The following is a 24,025-nucleotide window of genomic DNA, read 5'->3' on the forward strand; positions in this document are numbered from 1 at the left end:
TTTTAGTTTTTGTTTGTGGACAAATATTTGTATGTGGACTGATATTTATTTTTAATAAGATTTCAAGTGAGAAATGTACCCTTCACTTAGTATTTACTTTTAACAACTTTTCAAGGGAACCATGTATTCTTTCCTGTCATAACGTCCATTCAATTTAGGTTAGAAATACTTTTTGTAAATAATAATTATAATAATAATAAAAAGATGACATTTAGTGGACGGACCAAAGAGCTCTTTAAACTGGTTTTGTGATTGGTTCCTTGTTTATCTGGAGGGTTAAGTTCTAAAATTAACCTGTGAGAGGAACACGTGTTTTTACAGTAAATAAAGTTTCCATCATTAACGCAAACGTTTTTTGTTTTGCAAATGTTTTAACAAAAGAAACATAACATCAAATGTTTCTCAGAGGGATTTTATACGGTGGCCGAGAGGTGCAAGACACGCTTACATTTAAGATACAGCAACAGCAAATCCCAGTACAAATGAACAAATCACGAAACACAACAGCAAATACTGAAACACAACAGCAAATCACGAAACACAACAGCAAATCACGAAACACAACAGCAAATACTGAAACACAACAGCAAATCATGAAACACAACAACAAATACTGAAACACAACAGCAAATACTGAAACACAACTGCAAATCACGAAACACAACAGCAAATCAAGAAACACAATAGCAAAAACTGAAACACAACAGCAAACCACGGAACAAATGACAGAGTCCTGAAACACAAAAGCAATTTTGGGTGAAAACTAACAAATACTGAATTACAAAAACAATCTCGATACAAATGAACAAATCCACAAAACACAAAAAGGAAAGCGGAGAAACGGCGTCTAACTGAAACGGAACGTCCTGAATCCCGGAAGTGACGTAATATAAAACAAATTGTGTATTATTTTTTACATTTCCTTATTACTGTCTTTTTTTAGTGGACATTTTCAATACATGAGACAGTCCAAAAGCATTTTTTTTCAATTGTATTACTACAATAAAAATTACAACAACGTTTAACAAGGTAAAGTTTTTTTTTTTCCAGTATTAAGGGTATTCCCTCTCCGTTAAGACCACTCTAGCAAGAATGCTTCAGGACTGTTTCATGTATTTAAAATGTCCACATAAAGAAAACAATTATTAATAACATTTGAAAAATCATACACGATTGATTTGCTGTTGTGTTTCAGTATTTGCTGTTGTGTTTCGTGATTTGCTGTTTTGTTTCATGATTTGCTGTTGTGTTTCAGTATTTGCTGTTGTGTTGCGTGATTTGCTGTTGTGTTTCTTGAGTTGCAGTTGTGTTTCAGTATTTGCTGTTGTTTTGTGTGATTTGCTGTTGTGTTTCGTGATTTGCAGTTGTGTTTCAGTACACTGCAAAAATTGACTGTCTAAATACAAGAAATGTAGACTTATTTTTAGATTATATTGTCTTAAAACAAGTGAAATTATCTGCCAGTGGGGTAAGATAATTTCACTTGATAAGATATCTTAAAATAAGAAAAAATATCTTGGCTTTTAGAAAGAGAGAAACAACTCAAAATTAGTAGTAAAATACTCATTTCAAGCACTATTTTTTAGGTAAAACAGTCTCAAAACTAGTTTATAAATTCTTCTTTGACAGTTGTTTATTACTCACTTTGAGTAAAAAGACCCTAAAACTAGATAACCATAAGAAGATATGCTTTTAATTCAAGAGTTATTATACTAGAATTAAGACTTATTGCTAGCTGAATTAAAGCTAGTATTGTGTAATTACTAGCTTTTGTAGCTCAAACCAAGACAAGAAAAATACAAGCATACAGGATTATACTTAACAATATTTATTTATATTGCTTTTTTCAAAATTGCTTTGAATACACTGTTAACATAGAATACTTCTGCTTCTACAAATACAAAGAACTGCTTGAAGCATTTCAACATAAAATTTAACATAGGTTTACAGCTAAATCTTAATGTACGCTGATGCAGGCCATACTAGTAAATAATCTGAGGTTAAGAGAAATAAGAAAAAGAGTGTCTCTGGTTAACATCACCAAACAAGGCATTCATTTCTCACCGTGAGAGCTCTACCACTCAGTAAAAACGTTTCACTCTGCCAAAACTTTTTTTTATGAACTTGTGGTGTCCCGCTCGTGAATATTGTCCTTCAATATTTCTGTCTGACTGACATAAAGTAGGGTTGCCACAAACTTGGGATGGGTAAGTTGGAAGGTGTAGTGGTAAGCCAACAGATAAAACAACCTATGGCCAAGATCTTCTTTGGCAAAGGTGGTGATGGGAGTTGCTCCACTTGCCACGAGACAGCAGGACCCATCAAAGAGCAACACCGGGCTGGAGAAAGATCTCTTCTCCAGGTATATGGCAGGATCATCTGTTGGCTGAAGATAAAAATAATTAGGGTAAAACAGTTTATGTTGTAACTTTTACTGAAAATATTTTGTTAGTAATAATGAAACATCACTAGGGTCGTATTTGCCATTTTGAAAATTAATATAATTTTTGTAGATGCTTGTATTTAGGCTTTTTAGGTGTCATTAACACCATTTTGCATATCTAGTGGCAGAAAAAACCCCAGAAATGCTGGGATCCTCACATTGTTCCTTCCAGTCTCTACCCACAGTTATTACAGACCATCAGAGACAAACAAAAATCAAGCACAAAATTAAAGTTTCAAATGGGAACAAAAACTCACCTCTAGAACATGCAGCAATGCTTCACTAGCATGTGCCAGTTTCTTAAGGGGTGAAGTTGGAGATGGGAAAAGTGTTGGGAGTGCTCTGAAGAGTGCAACGTTGTGTTCAACTAAAATAGAACAATATAATAGAATAACTCAGTTATTAACTTCATTTTCAGCTTAATGTTGAGTTTACATTAAATTGAATATCAGTTTGCATAATAACAACGCAATTCTGACCAACACCACTAAAAACATAATGCAAAAAAAGACAGTAAAAGGAGTTACCTCCACTTAAGCTCATGGGAGGCTTCAACACTTTTTTCCAAACTCTAAAACTGCACTAGTGACCAGAAGTCTTCCCATCTGTCCTGTACTTGACATCTGAATTTGCCGTTTCCTATATCCTGGATCCACAGCAGCTCCTCCATCACCTAAAACAAAAGTAACATAAAAAAATGCCTCCTTTGTAAAGATGGGCGGTGAGGGGAACTACCAATCAAAAACACAAGTAAATTGCTCACATGATGAAGCTCCTTAAAACATGGATATGCCTCCAGAATCCTTGTAGGTCTATCATCTTCTTTTACGACATCACTGTCAATGAAGGCTTTTCTTGACTGAAATCCGAGGTCAAGGATCTGGCAGACAGCATCTTGGTTTGGTTTTCTATACATCTATCGAGGCTATCCGTTTCTGCTAAAATGAAAAATAAAATTAGTGAAAATATCAGACATATTCTGAATTATACAATGACATGAACTGTTATACTTCCATTATTTATAAGAGCGACATAAATGAGAAAGCATCTTAAACCGGACTCGTTTCCTGGGTTTGAACTATAATGTGGCTCTATGTGTAAAAATACTTTAAAGTACTTTTAAAAGTCATGATTGATTTTTATAAATAAATAAAACAATAATAAAACAGTTGTTTTATTTATTTATTACTTTATACCACAATCCAATAGTATTTCATTAAGCTACGTTTGCTCCTTTATATTTGTAGACATTGGCTTACAGCCAATTAGTTTACTCAAAACCAGTCACATGACCTCATGTCCCAGCATTCACTTCTTGGACGGAGCCTTGCAAACGGGGGGGGGCGGGCGGGGGGGGGGGGGGCAGCACCTGCTCGCTTTTGATTACTGATTAAATTTCCGGGAGGTGAAGATAACTACCATAAAAAATATTAGCCTGCATGTATAGTACGCACCGATCTAGTGACGCTCATTCATAACACGGAGAAAACACTGCAGCCTCGCGTTCCTCTAAATGGAAGAAATTCTGGTGGCTAAGCTAGGTCATACGAACATGCCTAGAAGGGGCGGAATGCCGCTCTCCTACTGGCTGCCTCGTCACACTTGACGACTAGCTTGGATACCTAGCTGTCATTAGGCTTCGGGGAACAATATTTGTTCACATTGAGTGAAGTAATAATATTTAATAATATAAAAATAGTCTCAGAAAAACTTACCATATAAAAATAGTCTCAGAAAAACTTACCGAACAGGCTATCAGAAGGGTCTGGTTCAAAGTGGCTGCTGCTTTTCCCTCTCTTTCCAACCGTCAGGACAGGCGCAACCAAATGACTTGAGGGGGGTGGGGGTGAGAGGGTTACCGCAAAACATGTACCTTTGTCCACAAAGTTGTATGATGTAATTAGAAGATATTATACACACTACTTTAAAACTCACCTCTATTATTATTGTATGGTAAAACTAAGGAAAATACATTTTGTGTTATTTATGAAACCCTGCCGTCCCCCCATTCCCTTCTTAGCTGGTATTGACCGCAGGAGGAAAAGGAGTACCGTATTCATGTTATTTCGGACTTTGAGATAGTCCAGATTGTTTTTGCACCCGTTTTACCAATGCAGAGCGTTTTAAGACTTACAAATATGATTGAACAGCATCTGAAACGATTTAAGCTATTGTTTCCTTAGAAAACTGTAATTCCTAAGCAACACTGTCTTTGCATCTCCCTGTTAAAAATCTTTATCTTGGTTGTTTAGACATATGTGTATTATGTTCGAGTCAAAGCACATTTTTTAAACAATGGTCATCTAAATTAAACTTCGAAATGTATGTTAATCACTTGTCAACCATAATCAGCTTTTTGAATGCTGTCAAAATGAAATCAGCACAGAGCATCCCATATATTTTTACATGAGAAGGAGTTGGGCCTTGTCTCAGAAATAATTAATTTGGAACACATTACAGGAAAGATTGGAGAGTTTTGTGACAGTTGTGATCTGTTACTGATTTGCACAAGGGTTATCCCTTGTTCTATCTATCTTAGATGACCCCCCCCCCCCCCCCTTCCATTGACGTGTTCTACCATGACAAAGGTGGATAAAGGGGGAAAGATTTCATGTAATCCATGGACACCAGTGAAAATCACAAATCATTGAAGAAAAAAGGTTCAGAGCACTGTCTAGTGGGTCTAGATGACCCAACTCCCAATGTTAAAGTGCCTAGGGTTACAGAACAGGTATAGCAATATTACTTTTCTTTACAGCTTTGTTGCTTTTGCAGTGTTCGAGTCCACATGTTACTAGGTCTTGAAACAAGTCTTTACAGCTAAAAGTGGTCACAAAAATAAAAATTCAAGCCTCTGCGAGTAATTTATCTTGTTGTACATGTAAAATGACTAATTTTAGCCTTTATAAAACTAAGTAAGAATTAAAAGACTAATAATCTTGTAACAAGATTAATAATCTAATGAATTCTTCTCTTGCATAGTAAATTTTTCTTAAAACAAGTTTTAAAAGATTATTGGACTAAATTTAAGATTATATTTCTAGGTTAGATACTTCATTTTTGCAGTGTATTTGCTGTTGTGTTTCGTGATTTGCTGTTGTGTTTCAGTATCTGCTGTTGTGTTTCATGATTTGCTGTTGTGTTTCAGTATTTGCTGTTGTGTTTCGTGATTTGCTGTTGTGTTTCGTGATTTGCTGTTGTGTTTCAGTATTTGCTGTTGTGTTTCATGATTTGCAGTTGTGTTACGTGATTTGCTGTTGTGTTTCGTGATTTGTTCATTTGTACTGGGATTTGCTGTTGCTGTATCTTAAATGTAAGCGTGTCTTGCACCTCTCGGCCACCGTCATTTTATCATGTAGCAGAGGAAACAACAGACTGCATTAAAACTACAAACTACTTGGCGTACGAAATTGACATCACGTGGAATTCGTGATTACATTGATGAGCCTGAGTTAAAAAAAATGTTTTTTTCTGTCATATCTGTGAGGTAATATTACTCTAATATCTCTATTACAATGTCAGGAGTTACCACAAGGGTGTTTTAACTTCTGTGGTAAATAATTTATTCATAAATCTGTTTTTGTAAATACCAACATCTGAGTAATTTGCTATATCTATTTTAACATTAAGGGGCCTAAAAATAGACATACCACACCACAACTACTTAGAAATATTATAGGAAGTAAGTAATCGTAAGTATAAGGTAAAAGTAAGGAAACACACACAGTTTATTTTATTATTCATTATCGTAAATAATAAAATAAAAACATAAATATGTAGAAAAGGGGGGTTGAGGGTTTCGAGGTAGCTTAATTTTTTGTCTCTTTTTGGAATTCATTGTAGAGATCATGGTTTCCTACTGCAAGAAAAGTAAAGAAGGTTCCATCATAAAGTGATAGAAGACGATGGGCTTCCATTTGTCCACTAACAGTGCTTACAGGACCACTGTTTTTGAAATGAATAGTGTAAATTATCCTTTGTATAAAACATTTGTGAATAATTACAATATTAAATTGATTTTTCAACATATATCACAGAAGCATTTAACAGTCAATTCCAAAATGTTATCAGTATGAAAGAAAAGAAGAGTTTACAAGAGTCATTTATTTGTCATTGTCATTAAAGCATAAACGAAGAAATTGCGTTTGAAGCAGTGACAATCATCCTATGATTTTTGATATGGAGGTTGATGCTTCAAAGAGAAAACAAACGTTCACAGCCAATGCTAAAGAATATAATGCAATGTTCTTATCATTTCAATAAATATAAATATTCATCTGGTGGTGTTGTCTGCATTTCTTGACCAAATTTTACAGCAAAATGAAGCCGGTAACCATTACCATTCTGTCTGTGATGGAATAAATGCCAGGCCAGCTGACAAATATTTGGAATGAACGCCAGGGCTACTTTCGGAAGATATATGGTAGTCGGCATTTAGATGGAAACGATTTTTTAAAATATCTTTTATTAGTGGTTAAAATATGTAAATAATATAAAAACCCTTTTGATTGCGTGATATATGTTATTTTAAGTCAGAAAATTGTTATTTAAATTTACTTTTAACTGTTTGAGCTGTAAAAATAACTATCAGATGAATTTCTCTTTGTATTTTCTAATTTCTTCTTTAGAAAAACACGTGTTAAGGATAAAAAAAAAAACATTTATGTTAACAGCTGATTACAGCTGATAATAATAGTGATGTATGAAGACTACAGCCCTGAAGTGATGGAGCAGAGAAATGTGTATAAAACTGTGATGTCGGACATGTAGAAGAGAGGCTTACGGCTTTCTCTGTTCTATCCAGCACCATTACGCATCATCTAACCAGATGGCACCCATGTCATGTTCAGCTTTGTGGCCGAGGCTAAAAAGTTTGCTTAACCCTTGTGCTATCTTAGATGACCCCACCCTTACATTGACTTGTTCTCCCTACCATGACAAAGGTGGATAATGGTGGACAGATTTCATGCAATCCATGGACACCAGTGAGGTTCACAAATCATTGAAGAAAAAAGGTTCAGCCCACTTTCTAGTGGGTCTAGATGACCCAACTCCCAATGGTAAAGTGCCTAGGATAGCACAACGGTTAAGACTTTGGACGAGATTAAACTGTCTACTTGAGGTTAACCCTTGTGCTATCTTAGATGACCCCACTCTTACATTGACGTGTTCTCCCTACCATGACAAAGGTGGATAAAGGTGGAAAGATTTCATGTAATCCATGGACAGTGAGGTTCACAAATCACTAGTCCCGATTCTGCACAGACGTATGCAGCAGATTGCACCACCTCCCTCTCTCCACGCACTTCATTTAAATCAATTGTCTGTTTACAAGTCACGTCTTCAGTTTTTTTTCCAAATAGCACACAATATTTTTACACACTGAAGATACATTCGGAAAGTTCTGGGGAGGGGGGGGGGGTATCCAGTATCCTTGTAGTTGCTTGGTTTTCTCATGTTGTCAAGCTTCTGCAATATCGCTTTTTTCAATATTGTCCGTCTTTTTTTCCACGTCGTCCAGCCTCTGTGATACTGTTTCAATAGCTTCACATGAAGACTCTATTTTCCTGGAATAAAAGAGAAGGGATGGGGATTTTTTTTTTTTTTTTTTTTAACTTGTCCTGTCCAACAGCTAGGCAGACAGATGAGAGCTGAGGGCCTCTTGGGTTGGACATATTTTACTTTAACAAGAGGGGTTATTAATCTTCAGACAAACCAAAGGTATGTCTGAATAAACCCCTTTTGTAATTGGGGCCAAACTTTATTAATTTCAAACATGTCTGAAAATCTTTGGTGTTGGACCGGACGGAAAAGGAAAGAGGGGAAGAAGAGAGAGGGACGTTAGAGAGAGGGGGGGTAGGGGGTGATAATAGGAGGGGAAGGGGGATAAGACCATGAAGCAGCATAAAGCAACAAGTTTACTGGTTGTTAATCATTATGGTAAGGTTTAAATGTAAAAAAAAAACAAAAAAAAAGGGTGGAGCCTGTCCACACACACACTCAAATGTTATAAACACACCTGTTAGTTGCAAAAATGTCCACCTGTCGACATGTACACAAAACAGATAATGTTCACACGCATACTTATGCCTTAAAACCAACTAGTGTGAAATATTTCAGTCATTCAGTCTGTTGAGCTAACACCTGTGCTCAGGTGAGTGTTTATGTTCTTCTAAAATGGATGGTGGAACGTGAAAAGAGGGAGGGAGAGTGCCCAGCCATCCCCACCCCAAGACCCCCACCGCACCAGCAGCGGTAGCCGGAATCCCCCCAACGCCACACGGGAACCGGCAGGGAACAACGACCAAGCCCGCTACCCAGGCCAGGGCCAGCAGGGCCGCCGCAAGGCCCCCAGAGAGCAGGGAGGCACGGAGGGAAAGAGGGCGCCGCCCCAGCCCAACCAGGAGAGCAGCCCCCCCGCCGCGCCGGGAGAACCCAGCGCAGGGCCCCACCGGAGAAGGACGCCCACAGCCCCAAACGAGCACCCCACCACCACCCAGGAGTTCCGGGCACCCCCCCGCCCCAACCCCAGGTACGAGCCAGGACCCCCCAAGGGAGACCCACTCCGCACTCCAGGCAGCTATCCGCCCGGCCCACGGTTGGTCCAGGGAGGAGCGAGGCAGGGGCCCGCCGCCCCCGCCCAGGAGGGGGGAACCCCGGGGAAAAAAGAGGGCCCACAAGGGGTGTTGTAAATATGGCCCGACCAGGCTCGGCCACAGTTGGAAATTTGGCGGGGCCCAGCACTCAGGAGCAAGGACCAGAACCCACCCCCCAGGGACACGAACACCCCCGGCTCAGATGTAATGTGAACCCCCCCACCGCGCGGAGAGAGCACCGCCGGGCCCAGGAAGCCGGCACCCCGGGGACACATCCGCCGTTGCAAAGGGGCCCGTACCCCTCACCAGGGAAGAGGCAGGGGACAGATGGTCCTAGGTCCCACCTTCCTTGCAAAATGTGTGTGCGTGTATGTGTGTTTGAGAGAGTGTGTGTGTGCATGTGTGTGTGTTTATGTTGGGATGTATATATTGAGGGGGGAGGGGTGTGTGTACTAAGGGGGGTGCGGTTAAAATTGGCGGGTAGGGCACTAAGGGGACATCTCCTGATTTGGGGATTATTGGGGATTATTTTTGCTATCAATGGCATGCAGAATTTGTCAAACAACCCTATTGCCTCCAACACAACTCCAACTGCGCTCACCTTGGCCGGATCGGGTCGCACCTCCCCCTCGGCAACGACAAACCCCAAAAAAGAAACACAAGACGAGTGGAAATCACACTTCTCGGCCTTGACATACAGTTTATTCTCCAACAACCGCTGGAGGACCAGCCGAACATGCCGCAGATGTTCGTCCGGGTTCCGCTAAAAAATAAGGATGTCGTCTAGATAAACAAACACAAAATGACGAAGAAAATCGCGGAGCACATCATTTATCATGCCCTGGAACACAGCCGGGGCGTTACACAGGCCAAAAGGCATCACCAAATACTCGTAGTGACCCAGCGGGGTGTTGAATGCGGTCTTCCACTCATCACCATGCCTGATACGCACCAGGTGGTAGGCGTTCCGCAAGTCCAACTTGGTGAAAATCCTAGCCTCCTGCAGGGATTCGAACGCCGAGTTCATCAGGGGAAGAGGATAATGATTTTTAACCGTAATAGCGTTCAGCCCCCTTTAGTCAATGCATGGCTGCAAGGAACCGTCCTTCTTACCCACAAAGAAAAACCCAGCTCCCAGGGGGGAAGAGGAGGGTCTGATGAGACCCGCCTTCAAAGACTCAGCCACATACCGTTCCATGGCCTCCCTCTCAGGCCTCGACAGATTGTTCAGTCTGCCCTTAGGCAGAGGGGCGCCGACCCGCAGTTCAATGGCGCAGTCATAGGGCCTGTCCGGCGGCAAGGAGAGAGACTGGAATTTAGAAACCCCCCCCCCCCCCCCCCCAGGTCATGGTACTCCGGCGGAAAAGCGGAGAGGTCAGGTGAGGGCTGACAAGGCAGAACACAGGACTGGACTCAGATGCAGAGCTTAACGTTTTAATTCTTGGACAGAAGAGCTAGCTTTGACAGATGATAGCACATGACAAACAGGCACAGGACAAAGGGAAACAGGCTATAAATACATGAGGAGGGGAAGCACAGGTGGGAATGATCAGGGATGATGAGGCAGACTCAGGTGTGAGGAACAGACAAGGCAGGAAGGGGAAGGTCTGGAAAGAGAGGTAGGTTAGACTTTCAAAATAAAACAGGAAACCCCACACGAGACAACAGGAAGCTTGAAGAGACATGACAGAACCCCCCCCCCCCCCCTTAAGGACTGACTCCTGACGGTCCAGGAGCCCCAGACCTAAAGAAATCCGTCAGGAGTGACCTGTCCACAATAACGCGTTCCGGAATCCACTGCCGCTCCTCCGGACCGTGACCCTTCCAGTCCACTAGGAACTGGCGACCCCGGCCCTGCTTCCGGACAGCCAGAATTTTCTGCACCATGTACACCGGACCCCCACCCACCATTCTGGGTGGAGGGGGTGGCTCCGAAGGAGGCATCAGGGAACTGTCCACCACCGGCTTCACCTTGCTGACATGGAACGTGGGATGGACCCGGAGGGACCGGGGCAGCCGAAGGCAGACCGCTGCAGGGTTGACGACCTTGGTGACGGGAAATGGACCCACGAATCTTGGAGCCAACTTTCTGCTAGGAACGTGCAGGTTGAGGTCCTTGGTTGAGAGCCAGACCTTCTGACCGGGACGGTAAGTGGGGGCGGGACGCCTCCGGCGGTCAGCAGCCGCCTTGACCCTGTTCTGTTGCCGAACCAGAACCTGCCGGGCTGCCGCCCAGACGCAATGGCAGCGGCGGACCAGGGTGTGGACAGATGGAACCGCAACATCTGGTTCCAAGGCGGCAAACAGGGGAGGCTCGTATCCGAAGACACACTTGAAGGGCGAGATGCCGGTAGCCGAAGTGGGCAGGGTGTTGTGTGCATACTCAACCCAGATCAAGTGCCTGCTCCATGTTGAAGGGTTCTGAGAGACCAAGCACCGGAGGCCGGTTTCCAGCTGCTGATTAAGGCGTTCAGTCTGGCCATTGGATTCAGGATGGTATCCCGAGGTCAAGCTGACTGTAGCACTGATGAGCCGGCAGAACTCCTTCCAGAACCGGGATATGAACTGAGGCCCCCCGTCCGACACAATGTCCTTCGGGAAACCGTGGTACCTCACAATCTGGTTCATGATAACTTCAGCCTTGCCTTTAGCTGAAGGCAGTCTAGGCAGGGCGATGAACCGGACCATCTTGGAGAACCTGTCCACAACTGTTAGAACCGGGGTGTGTCCACGTGAGACGGGAAGGCCGGTGACTAAGTCCATGGAAATGTCCGCCCACGGTCTGGAAGGAACAAGAAGCGGTTGTAGGAGCCCCATGCGACGACTGGTGGAAGACTTGTTCCTGGCACAGACAGGCGGAAACATACTCCCGGACCTCCGGCTCCATGCGAGGCCACCAGAACCTCCGAGAGATGGCGTGCATGGTCCGCCTTACTCCCGGATGACAGGAAAGCAGAGAGGTGTGGGCCCAGTGGATCACCCTAAAGCGTAGTGTCGGGGGGGATTCCTCGGGCAACCACTGGGCATTTGCACCCCACTGTTAGCCTGCATTACCTCAGATTCTATCTGCCAAGAAACCGCTCCAACCACACAAGTCAGTAGAAGAATAGGTTCAGGTTCTGTGGCAACAGGCGCGGGGTCGAACTGACGAGACAGGGCATCCGGCTTGACGTTCTTAGACGTCAAGCTCTCTGTAAGAGAGGGAGAAAGAGAAACGATCAAAGAAGAGCCGCCATCGGGCCTGGCGAGCATTTAGTCTCTTGGCAGTCTCTGTTCAGACCATGAAGGGGTGCTCCGCCCCGTCCAGCCAGTGCCGCCACTCTTCCAGGGCCACTTTGACCGCCAACAGCTCCCGATTGCCGATGTCGTAGTTGCGCTCCGCCTGAGTGAGACGCCGGGACAGGAACGCACAGGGATGACCCTTCCCATCCAGCCCCTAACCCTTCATTGGAGGCGTCCACCTCCACGATGAACTGACGGTGAGGATCAGGCATAGTGAGCAGCGGAGCGGTTGTGAAGCAGTGCTTCAGCACCCGGAAAGCGGCCTCGGCTGCAGGCGTCCACAGGTACTGCACCCGTGGAGACGTGACGGAATGGAGGGGCGCTGCAATGGAGCTGAAACCCGGCGCCAAGGCGCAGACGCAGGGACTCGTGGTAAAATCATAAGATTTAATAATACTCACGATCGTAACAATAATCCAAAACGATCCCGTGACAGGCACATCAGTGCAGGCTAAATACCCTCCAGCTGATTCAGCAACAGGTGAGACCAATAAGGTAAAGACAGAACAAACGAGCAGAGACAAAAAATGGAAGTGTCAAAACAAAACCCAACAACCGCCCTGGCCTAGAACCTGACAGTATATGGTTTCATGATGAAAATATGTTTTGTTTCACTCATTTTATTGTCATATAAATGAGAATATCTGCAGGCTCAAATTTAGACATATGAGAGTTCAAGAATTACAATAAATTAAGATGAAAAAACATTTAATTAAATTGGAGTAATATTACATTTAGTTAGATAAATATGTAAATTTCAGTTGTAAAAAAATATTGACGTAAGAAATTAGGTTGACTACATTTAACTCAATTACTTGTTACCAATTAATGTAATTCATTTAAGCTGGATAAGTTATATGCGTCACAATGAAAATAAGATCTGAAACGCTTGCGTTTACCTTGTCCGTTCTTTTTCTCCAAGCAGAAACTCTTTCTTTTGCTGATGCAGCCGTATTACTTTTTTGACGGGCGTATAATCTTCATACGCCGTCATTAAAACCTCCGACTCTGTCTCACTGGAGTATAGTGCTCGCATTTTTTCTCCATGCGTTTCCATGGTGACTCCAGAAATCGGCGATCCATTGAGAATGTCTTTACTTGCTGTGCACGTGCATAAACCCAGGGTTACCAAGTCGAGCGTAATTACGCTAACTCATATCTGGTCATTTGGAACCGACCTACCCAGAGTAAGCAAGTTCAGGCAGATTTCAGCCAGAGTTCAGGGTTAAAGTCAGGGTAGTTTAAACGTGCCTTCTGGAATACCCCCCTGAGAGCATGGTTTTAGAGTAATGCTGATAGATGCGTGACTGGAGTCAAATACCGCTTTGGGGTTGTTTTTGAGGAACGAACATTATAACACATTTCAAAAATTGATATTGCTTGACATAGGCCCTCTAAGAAATTATGGCTGAGATGCACAACAACATAAAATAAACAATGCGTAAAATAAGTTTTACTTTATATTTTATTTATGCAAAACAAACAAACAAAAAAACCCACAGCGGTTTATTTATCATAAGTTAAAGGGGGAAGTGAGACTTTGTGGCTTCAAACAGCTCGTCATTGTAAGTTTGTCCTAAACAGGTATCATGTTTTCACTGAACACTAAACCAACTCTACCTACCTTACAGTCGTCCAAGAGTATATTACCATATTTTATACCATGGTCCAGGTTAATACTCGATTCTGATTGGCTGCTGGGTGTGCATTAAAAAGGGATATACCACAGGACAACCGCACAGTGAAAAAATAAGTTCCGGTCAAAAAAAAAAACTTTTGAAGGCTACATGCTACATGTCCCATCATGCATCACACATATCCCATAATGCATCTCGACCACAGTTACAGGGACCAACGTATTTTATCCATGTCAGGTCCCGGGCTCCTTGGTAAATAATCATCCCTTATTTATTACTTTTTAATTTGATTGAAAGTTCAACTTAAGCACATTTTTAATGATATTACATTCACCATTTTTGAGTCAGTCAGAGAAAAACATTAAATAATGTACTCCTATTGAAATTTACTAACAACCACTGATGTTCTGCCCAAATATTAAGAACAATAAAAAAAGTGGGGGGAAAAACAAAAAACCGGTATAGGAGTTCTAGTTTAAATTACCCTATCAAGAACAAAAGTGGAAACTGTTCTTATAGTTTTACTTTTTATTATTTAGATGAGCTAAAATATAAACAAATTTCTTTGTGAAACATAAGAAAGAGTCATGAATGTGTAGTAGTCTTAATTCTTCTCATGTGTAGATTGTTCAAAACTGTTCAGATTATCTCATTATACCTATTCATTTTTTGTATCAATGGAGACAATGAGCTGCTATGATAACAAGCTTCACCGGATTTGTTAAATGTAAACTTAATCATTTCTACCCTTCAGAATCTTGTGGGTAATCAGAAAGAATCTTTTTTTTTCTTTTGAGTTGAACACTTGTGTAAAAAATTCACAAAAAATCCACTCAAGACAATTTTTATTTTTATTCAAACCATTAGGAAAAACAAGAAAAGCTTCAGGATATTAAACACTGTCTCCTGAGTGAGAAAATAATAAATAACTGACACCTCTGTCCTGGTGCCCTGGGTTTCCCCTTTTTTTCCCTCTTTCATTCTCTTTTCTCCTCCGCCTGAGGTGTTTTCCTTCTTTCTGCTTACTCTGCAGTACTCCTGGGACCTACTCCGTGGGTGTGTCTACTCCTGATTGGACTCAGCTGTCGTCACTCATCTCATCAGCTCTGCTTCTCTGGGACACTATTTAGGCTGTGCCTGCTCCAGCTTTCAGCCCCAGTTTATTTGCCCTCTCTGGTGCAGTACTTGGCCTCGTACTCTCGTTAATCTGAAAGTTCATGAAGTTTTACCTCACCGACGTCAAGTTTTCTGTGTACTCACAACTACCTCCTTGTCTTCAGGATGTACTACCATATGAGCCGACCTGGGTCTAACACATCACAGTCACAGTCTGGTTCTATTTAAGGACACAACCTCCAGCCATGTCACATCTCCACGCCACGTTGCTGTTAACACCGATAAGTCACCTGCTTGTGCCGCATACTGCGCCCCTTCCTCCTCTCCTTAGTCTCGCTCTCTCCCATCCCCAAGTCACATATTATGCAAAATCCTTCTCCCAGTATCCTACAATCCAACAGCCACAGAACTTCATTCCTGTTTACTAGTTTCTCCTCCATTCTGCCGGATATTTCCAGGTTGTTAGCCACTGGGTCTGTTATGTTTCATTCCGCTAATATGACCGCATCTAGTATTCTGGTATAGTTCTACCAATAAAATTATGTTGTTTAATTACAATAGAGAGAGAGGGGATTGTAGTGTAGAAAATGTAAATATTTATTGATCAGAATTCAGAAATATTTATATTTATATTCAAATATCAATACTAAGTTAACATAAACTGATAAACTTTTTAGGTAACCTAATTTGTGTTTACATAAACAAAATAGTTTTAATCATACTGACAGAGGGAAAACATTTAAATTAAAAACCATCAACAAGAATAATTAGCACCAATAAAATATATCTCTGCTGCACTTAAGAAGTAATTTTCTATAATATTGCACCCTAACCTGAACTTTAACATTATCATTCATTCAAAAACTTTGAATAAATATAAAAGTAAAGGTTTCTAGTATAAAAAACATTACAAGTATCCTAATTAATGAAGTTTTTAGCTGCATATTACATTCTGTGTTCCTGTCATCAATGTACGTTATGAACGTATTAAAGAAGGGAAGAGAATGTTTGGTTCAGCTGGATCTTTGAATCACTCTGATTTAAAAAAAAACTGGACAGCTGGATATCTCCAATATTTTTCACCACATATGTCCATAATTATAATTAAGACCACTAGGAACGCTTTTACAACAAATCAAGAAATGATTGGAGTACGACTTCAAGATTCACAAAGTAAAAATTATTTAAATAAAATAGTTATTTCCAAAAGCAAGTCACATTTTCTTTGCAAACATGATATATTGCTGCTGCTGAGATATACTGCTTCTTGACTAAAAGCAAGTCAACCCAACTACCCTGAACAACCTGAATTTGACAAAAATGTTATGGCTGTTTGTGTCTGTTATCAAACAATAAAGCTCTGCTTTATTTTAAAGTAGTGTCATGTTTTTGAACACAAAATGTTGTGCATATGCATCATCTGGGTAAGTGTGTGCTTTCAGCAGATAAATACCTTGATTCCATCACTCCATTCCATCCATTGATAAACTTCATTGTGATTTGGAATCACTCAAATTGCATTTGTAGTAAGGCCATTGGAAGGGCATCAACCCATTTTCTGAAAGATCCCTGTAGACCCCTATAAGTAATATGCCAAACCACTGAAACACTGGAGAAAATCAGGCATGAAAAGCATGTAAAGACCACTTGGAAGTTCATCACAGTTATAGCGGACACTTGCAAGCAACACTGGCTAACTGGACCGCAAAATTGTGGTGGGGACTCAGTACAATCGATGCAATAGCCAATCGCTATGAAATATAAACTGGTCCTATAAGCTTTAGATTTAGAAATTGATCAAATGAGATCTCACATAATGTCGAAATGAATGGTTAATTATCATACCGCCTATTTATTGGTATCAAAGAAACCATAAAATCACATGGAGCCAAAACCACCCTCTCGGGTGGGGCCCGGCGTTGGGCCCTGCTGGCGCTGCGGGGGGCTGCTCTCCTGGTTGGGCCGGGGCGGCACTCTCTTTCCCCCCATGCCTCCCTGCTCTCTGGCTCTGGGGGCCTTGTGGCGGTCCTGCTGGCCCTGGCCTGGGTGGCGGGCGTGGTCACCCGGGGGGCGGTTGTTCTCTGCCTACTGCCGCATGGCGTTGGGGGCTTCTGGCTGCCGCGGCTGCTCCGGTGGGGGTCTTGGTGTGGGGGTGGCTGGTCACTCTCCCTCCTTCTTTTCACATTCCATCATCCATTTTAGAAGAACATAAACACTCAACTGAGTACAGGTGTTGGCTCACCTTTGCACTAATAGTTTGTATGATTGAATGAAATATATCACACTAGTTGGCTTGAAGGAATAAGTATGTATGTGTGAACAATATCTGTATTGTGTACATGTTGACATGTGGAAATTTTTGCAGCTAACAGGTGTGTTTATAACATTTGAGTGTGTGTGAGGACAGGCCCTGCCCTTTGAGATTTGTATTCTATCTGAACCTTACCGTAATGATAAACATCCAGTAGCTTGTTGCTTTATTCTGCTTTATGATTTTACCGCCCTCCCCCCTCCTATGATCACCCCCCTATCCCCCTTCTCTAACATCCCTCTCTCTTCTTCCCCCCTTTCCTTTTCCGTCCGGTCCAACACAAAAGATTTTCAAAAACAATTAAAATGAATAAAGTTTGGCCTCGATTACAAAAGGGGTTTATTCAGACATACCTCTGGTTTGTCAGAAGATTTCTAACCCCTGTTGTTAATGTAAAATTGTCCAACACAACAGGCCTTCAGCTCTCTTCTGTCTGCCCAGCTGTTGGACAGGACAAGCTAAAAAAATTAATAAAAATAAAAAACTAGTTTCCAGATGCTGTTCAATGAAAGCACAAAATAGACGCCCCAAAGTTTAAACCATGGCATCTTTTTTCTTTGCTATTCATTGATAAAACAAAAAAACCTTCCAAATCAGGCAGTGACAAGACTTATAACATATTAAACATTTGGTTATATAAAAGCTGAGCTCTGTAATTCACAAGTGCAGAGAAGGATATCTTGCTTCTGTGATGGTAAAGGTGGTGATGTTGCACCCCTTTAGGATCCAAAAGGTTCACACCATCACTGCCAATGCTTCTGATTCTGGGCCGACTGCAACTGGTTGGCAACATCCAACGCACACATATCTGAGGATCCATAGGTAGACACAGCCAGACAGAGTGACAGTCAAACCCAACAGCAGGAAGCTAATCAGGGTCTGAGGACTAAGCAGCACGTAGGTGGAGTTCTCATTTGATTTCTGGGCTGAAAGGAAGGAAGGGAGAGAAGAAAAATAAGAATTTAATCAAAGAAAGAGGTTTCATCATAACATTGTGATTGAGTAACAACATGCTGGTAGCCACTTTAAATTTGTAATAAAAGTTAGTCTGTGGTCAGAACATTAGAATGTTAAGTGCTTTTGAAGCATGTAAGCATTTTTTGTTTGGATCTTTGGCAAGAATGAAAAGAAAAACTCAAACACCTCCGCTATTATCCATGCAGGGTTGTGAGCAGCTTATAGTCCCTCTCAAATAAAAATATTTTGAGTTTTTGACACGTACTTATGCCATTTTTCTCATGAAAGAGAACAAACGTAGTAATTTCATTTTTGCATTTCTGAGTATTTTTCCATTCAAGTAGCTGTCAATGGAAATGTCACAAAAATGTTTAGTTTGAATAATGAGCTGTTGTGATGTCAGAGCGGCCTAGTAGCGCATTGCACAACCTCCCTGATCTGCCCCGGTCCCAAATGTGTTCTTTGCATTTGTGTTCTCTTTCTGATCAAGTTTGACGGCTTGCTCTCCCACATTAACAAGAAAGGGTAAAAATAAAAACAAGAAAAAAACAAGAGGACCTTTTTAATTATTGCCTCGATGAAAATAAGAAAAATATCCTAAAGTTCAGGAGACCCAAGCAATCTGGCTCCCCATCCTACAGCCGGTCTCTATCTGGCCGGGAGCCGACATAGTGATCAGGATTGCTCCAGTTCCGTGGGCCTTGTGACAAACTGTCCAGGGTCTACCTGCCCTGGCTACTGTTGGGCGATTAGTTCAGATGGTTAAGAATGGCTGCACGTGTTTGGCAAATTAAGTGCAAATAATCACTTTCTTCCTCAATCCTTGAGGGCAGAGCTACTCAGCTCAGCACCAATTGGCATGCCCGTGCAAAGGTTATTTAGGCAAATGAGGCTTCATATAAACATGAAATATGGCTTTTTAAGACATTTAGGTTGTGGGAAGAACTTCATAATTATAAGTAAAAAAAAACTCTTGGAAAGTTTTTATTTAAAAAAAAATGTGTTATGGGGGACTTTGAGAACTGCATCAAGCAGAAGAAAAGCCAAGATTTAAAGACAGACTCTCTGATTGGACCAACTTGTTTTTAATTCAATCCTTAAATAATAAAGAAAAAATAAGCCGGATATATTGAAAATTTGAGGGGGAAAAAGTTAATTCGAAATTAATATTTTTTAAAGAAAAAATAAAATTTCAAACTTTTCAATTTTTAAATTTAATTTGTTAATGTATTTTCAATTTTTTTTGTTTCTCTTACTATTTACTATAAGACAGGGACAGCATATATTATTCTTCAGTTCACAGCTTCAGTTCAGACTTTTCCTGTTGGGGGGGTGTCATGAGCGAGTGGTGTCATGGGGGGCTGGCTCGCCGTGACCCACTGGGGCTCACCCTCCCCATTGCAGAGTGGGTAAGGCATTAGGGGGGATACGGGATGAGGGGTTGAGGAATATGGTGAGTGAGGAGGATCGTAAAGGGGAGAGTAGTGGTGGTGGGGGGGGGCTGTGGTTGCGCGGTGATCTATGGGCTGCTTGGGTCGGGTGCCGGGGCTGGCTTGCAGAGATTCCTTGTCTGGCTGGGGAGGATCTGGTTAACCTTACGATCACACGGTTCACTTTGGCAGCATGCATGTATCTCCACCCCCACCTGCACACTGCCACACTGCTCCCTGTTTGCTTTATCCCTCCTCCTAACCCACAGTGTATTGATGGACAGACATCTTCCGCTCATCCGTCAGAATTTCACCTTTGGCTGTAATATTTTTCTTTCCAGCAGATCCGGTATAATTGTTACACAGCTTAAAATAATAACCTATTCAAATTGGCGCTTGTATCCCCCACTCTCTCCAACTCTCTCCCTTTTATTCTCTTCACCCCCCCCCCCCCCCTCACATTTTCCCCCTCTCCCACCCCACACAAACTAAATGTAACAAATAAATAAAAAATAATAAAAAAAAACAAAAAGGGGTTTTTACAAATTCACACTCTTGTTTTCCGATGATATACGTATAACCTCTTTTTGTAATAGTGAAAACTGTCCAACACAAAAGGCCTTCAGCTCTAATCTGTTTGCTCAGATGTTGGACGGGACAAATTGAGGAGAAAGAAAAAAAGGAAACATTTAGGTTTACTCTTAAAATGCTTACATTTTCTTTAAATTTATAATGTGTACTTTTGAGTTTAAAACCCTTTTCAATTAGTCTTTTTTATTTTTCAAAATTACAATCTGTTTTTTAATTCACCTTACGCTCATCCTGATACACATTTTTTTCAATTTCAGGTAGGTATTGATTCCCCAACCTTTCCCAAACCCTCTCGACATGACCGCTTACTGAGGTAGAAATATAGGTCTACAAGTCAAAGAATGAAAATCTTTCTTGCTAGTTTTACAATGTCCCTGCGGAAGCTTTAAAAACAAATTTGCCAGGTGGCAGCAAAGATAAAAATAACACGCATTTTAGAAAAAACATTCAAGGACAAAAGCTACTTATCACAAAAAACACCTGATGGGGTGCAATGAAAATTTTGTAAGAATATTTGAAGTTTCCTGATGATACATTTAAAAACATTTTTGATGTTTTGAAAAGTATTTAAATCCTTGACTAGATCAATGAGGGTTAAAAAGAAAATACCAAACATGAGTGTCTATAGTTCTAGAGTAAAAAAATCTCTAAGGAAATTATATGAATCCGAAATTTTGACAAATGTTTCTTTGCTGTTGGAATAAAAACTAAAAGACATTTAAACCAAATGACTGGTTAATCTATTCACAAGAGAAACGAGATAACAGTTGTTTAAAGCCAGAGACCCTTTTAAAATATGACTCCTGTTACAAGTCTCACAATGGATGGAACAGGCAAAATAAATGGCTAAAAATGGAAAAGTTTTAAAAACAATTCAGCTAGGAGAATGTGTAGCAACTCATTAAGTGATATCAGGCGTGTAACATGATCACCAATATCAGGAATGTGTAAAAGATGTTCTCTCTCAGAAGTAAAGGTGAAATAGGCTCTCTGATTTGTAGAAAACAGATTGTGGACAAATCTCTATGTGTAAGGGGTCAAAGACTTAGGGATTTGACTGGATGTATTGTGAATGTTTCACAGACGACTTGATTGATCCAGAAAAACCTCCAGAAACCATAGTCAGCAAAAAGATAGATATCAAGAATTTCCTGAAAAAAAACATATTAAATCAATGAAATTGTAAAGAAGGGTTAAAGAAGATTAAAAAAGAGGAGCTACATGGTAAAAAAATGCCCCATCCTAATTATATTTAGACCTGTTGCAGAATTGCAATGATTTCTTAGTTTAAGCATTAGCCCGTATATTTATGTTCTGTTCTAAATAAAATACGAGACAATTTATTTAAATGTTGTTTCATTTAAAAAATCTGAAATTTTTCCGAATTTGGGTTGCCTTTTTTAGATTACAGATATGTACAGTCAGGACAGAAACTCTATTTTTTATTTTCATTAATTGTCTCAATGAGTTTTCTTAGTCACCACTTTCCTCAAATACAAACCATTTACTTGCAGATCTCGCAATGTCTTCATATGGGCCAAACAAAGCAGAACTTCTCAACAAAAATCCCTGTTTCTATTTACCAAAAAGATTTTCCATCTGTCTTAAAAGCCTCTCCCTCAGAAAACATCTTGTTCACCTTGCACTTTCAAGTTACATGATGTACTTTATGTAGCTTGTGTCTTGTTGCTTACATGCAAGTTTCTGTCTTCTTTTTGGTTGTGCAAATGCAATTAATTATGTATCACCCATATGAACTTCTTTTCATTATTAGGGAAAACAGAAACTTGAAAACCTTTCAGGAAGGGTGGATGTTTGCCAAGCCCCAACTTTGGTTACCATGGCGGCTGGGCAAACTGCTTGCTCACCTTTGGCATAGTTTACAATGAGCAGTAAGCTGATGAAGATCCTTACAGCAGCCATTTTCACAGAGGATTTACTGGAAATACAGAAGACATTTGCAAATTGAGAGAAGACATTTCTACATTTTAGATGCTGGCACGTTGAAATATTTGATTCGATAAATTAGTAATATTGTTAAATTGCAGCTGCAGATATAGGTTGGAAGAAATTCAGCCCAAAAACTATGCAATATATTTATGCATCATACTTGTAAGAAAGCCCCACAAGTATGATACTACAGACATTAACTCAACAATGGCCCTACTGTAAACAGTCATGTAAAATATGTTTTCTATCCTGCACAAAAAAGCCAAACAGTGGCTAACGTAAATGAATATGATTAGTGAGACAAGCTTTTTTGTATTACCTTCAACAGTAAGTTCCAGAAGAACATTAAATCCACAATAGAGATGTTGCACATTTAAAAAAAACGTGCAAAGCAATTGACTGGAAAAAAAAAGGAATTGTGGAGAAGAAAATCGACCGGAAAATGGTCTTCTCTTGTAGAGGATAAATGTAGGATGTATTTGCTATGGTCAGCCTTCATAGATGCAACAGGTTTCCAATCTAAACTGCAAAGAAAAATAAAAATAGAAATGCAAGTATGGAGGAAAATCACACTGTCACATTCGGCAGATCCTCCAGTCTACGACCGCCTGCCTATTTCAGAGGAATACCCGGTTAACTCTGTTTGCAATGCTCTGTGGTGATCTAAAAAGACTCATCTGGGAACAAAGAAAAGGCAGGCTATGTAAGTGAGAAAGAGGACGGAGGCAGGTGCTTTAATGGATTTTGCTCTGCCATCAGGAGGAGAGAGACTGGAAGAGGACAAGGGAGGAGGAAAGGGGAGGGATGCCAAGTAAATGACTGCAAAGCAGAGGCTATTTTAAAGAACCTGAAATATTAATCATCAGTCATTTTTTTAACAGAAAAGTTTTCAGATTTTAGCTTTTTTTCTTTGACTGTATGGATTTGTAACATCACCTCAATAATGTGGATGAGATTTCTATAAGACAAATGGATGTGACTTTGTATTTGAAGCATCAAAACTATTATAACTATATGATACTATTATAATATTTATGAACAATAAATACTTTAAATGACGAACTAAAACATTGAACGTTTATTTTTCTTTAAATCCAGCTTAACCCTTGTGCTATCTTAGATGACCCCACCCTTACATTGACATGTTTTTCCTACCATGACAAAGGTGGATAAAAGTGGAACGATTTCATGTAATCCATGGACACCAGTGAAGATCACAAATCACTGAAGAAAAAAGGTTCAGCACACTGTCTAGTGCAGGGGGCGGGAACCTTTTTGGCCAAGAGAGCGATAAACGCCACATATTTATAAATGTAATTTTGAAAGAGCCATACAATAATGTAGTGTATCTTTCCCACGCTGAGGCACGGAGACTTAACCTCTTTTAAGGTTCTTTATTCTGGTTACTGCAGACCGCAACAAACGCCGTACAATTAATTCAGCAATTCCTGAATGTCTCCCGCCGAGACGAGAGCGCTTCTCCCAACTTTATATTCCCCTGCTCCTGCTCCAGCCCTCCCATTTCACTTATTCGGCCCATAGCTGAACCCCATTGGTCCAAACTAGGGGTGTGTATTGGCAAGAGTCTGGCGATACGATACGTATCCCGATACGCGGCCTGCGATACGATACGTATCCCGATATTTTACTGAAACATGTTTTCTTTCTGCTTTTTTAAATATGACTTTGAAAAAACTCAACCTGAATTTTAA

At 40.8% G+C, this 24,025-nt stretch overlaps 2 long non-coding RNA genes across 2 annotated transcripts; both read right to left on the reverse strand.

Annotated features, from left to right (window-relative positions):
* Positions 1-1,812: 1,812 nt before the first annotated feature.
* Positions 1,813-4,319, reverse strand: LOC110017064 (uncharacterized). The gene is made up of 5 exons (XR_013650919.1): positions 4,188-4,319; positions 3,207-3,381; positions 2,971-3,116; positions 2,701-2,810; positions 1,813-2,386 (listed from the first exon to the last, which is right to left on the reverse strand). It is a non-coding gene; the product is annotated as an uncharacterized LOC110017064 (long non-coding RNA).
* A 10,475-nt stretch (positions 4,320-14,794) lies between these two features.
* On the reverse strand, positions 14,795-23,097 carry LOC110017134 (uncharacterized). The gene is made up of 3 exons (XR_002292445.3): positions 22,633-23,097; positions 22,232-22,302; positions 14,795-18,311 (listed from the first exon to the last, which is right to left on the reverse strand). It is a non-coding gene; the product is annotated as an uncharacterized LOC110017134 (long non-coding RNA).
* Positions 23,098-24,025: the final 928 nt, after the last annotated feature.

Source organism: Oryzias latipes, chromosome 18 (genome assembly GCF_053564925.1).
Source record: "Oryzias latipes strain Hd-rR chromosome 18, Olatipes_Hd-rR_3.1".
NCBI lineage: Eukaryota > Metazoa > Chordata > Actinopteri > Beloniformes > Adrianichthyidae > Oryzias > Oryzias latipes.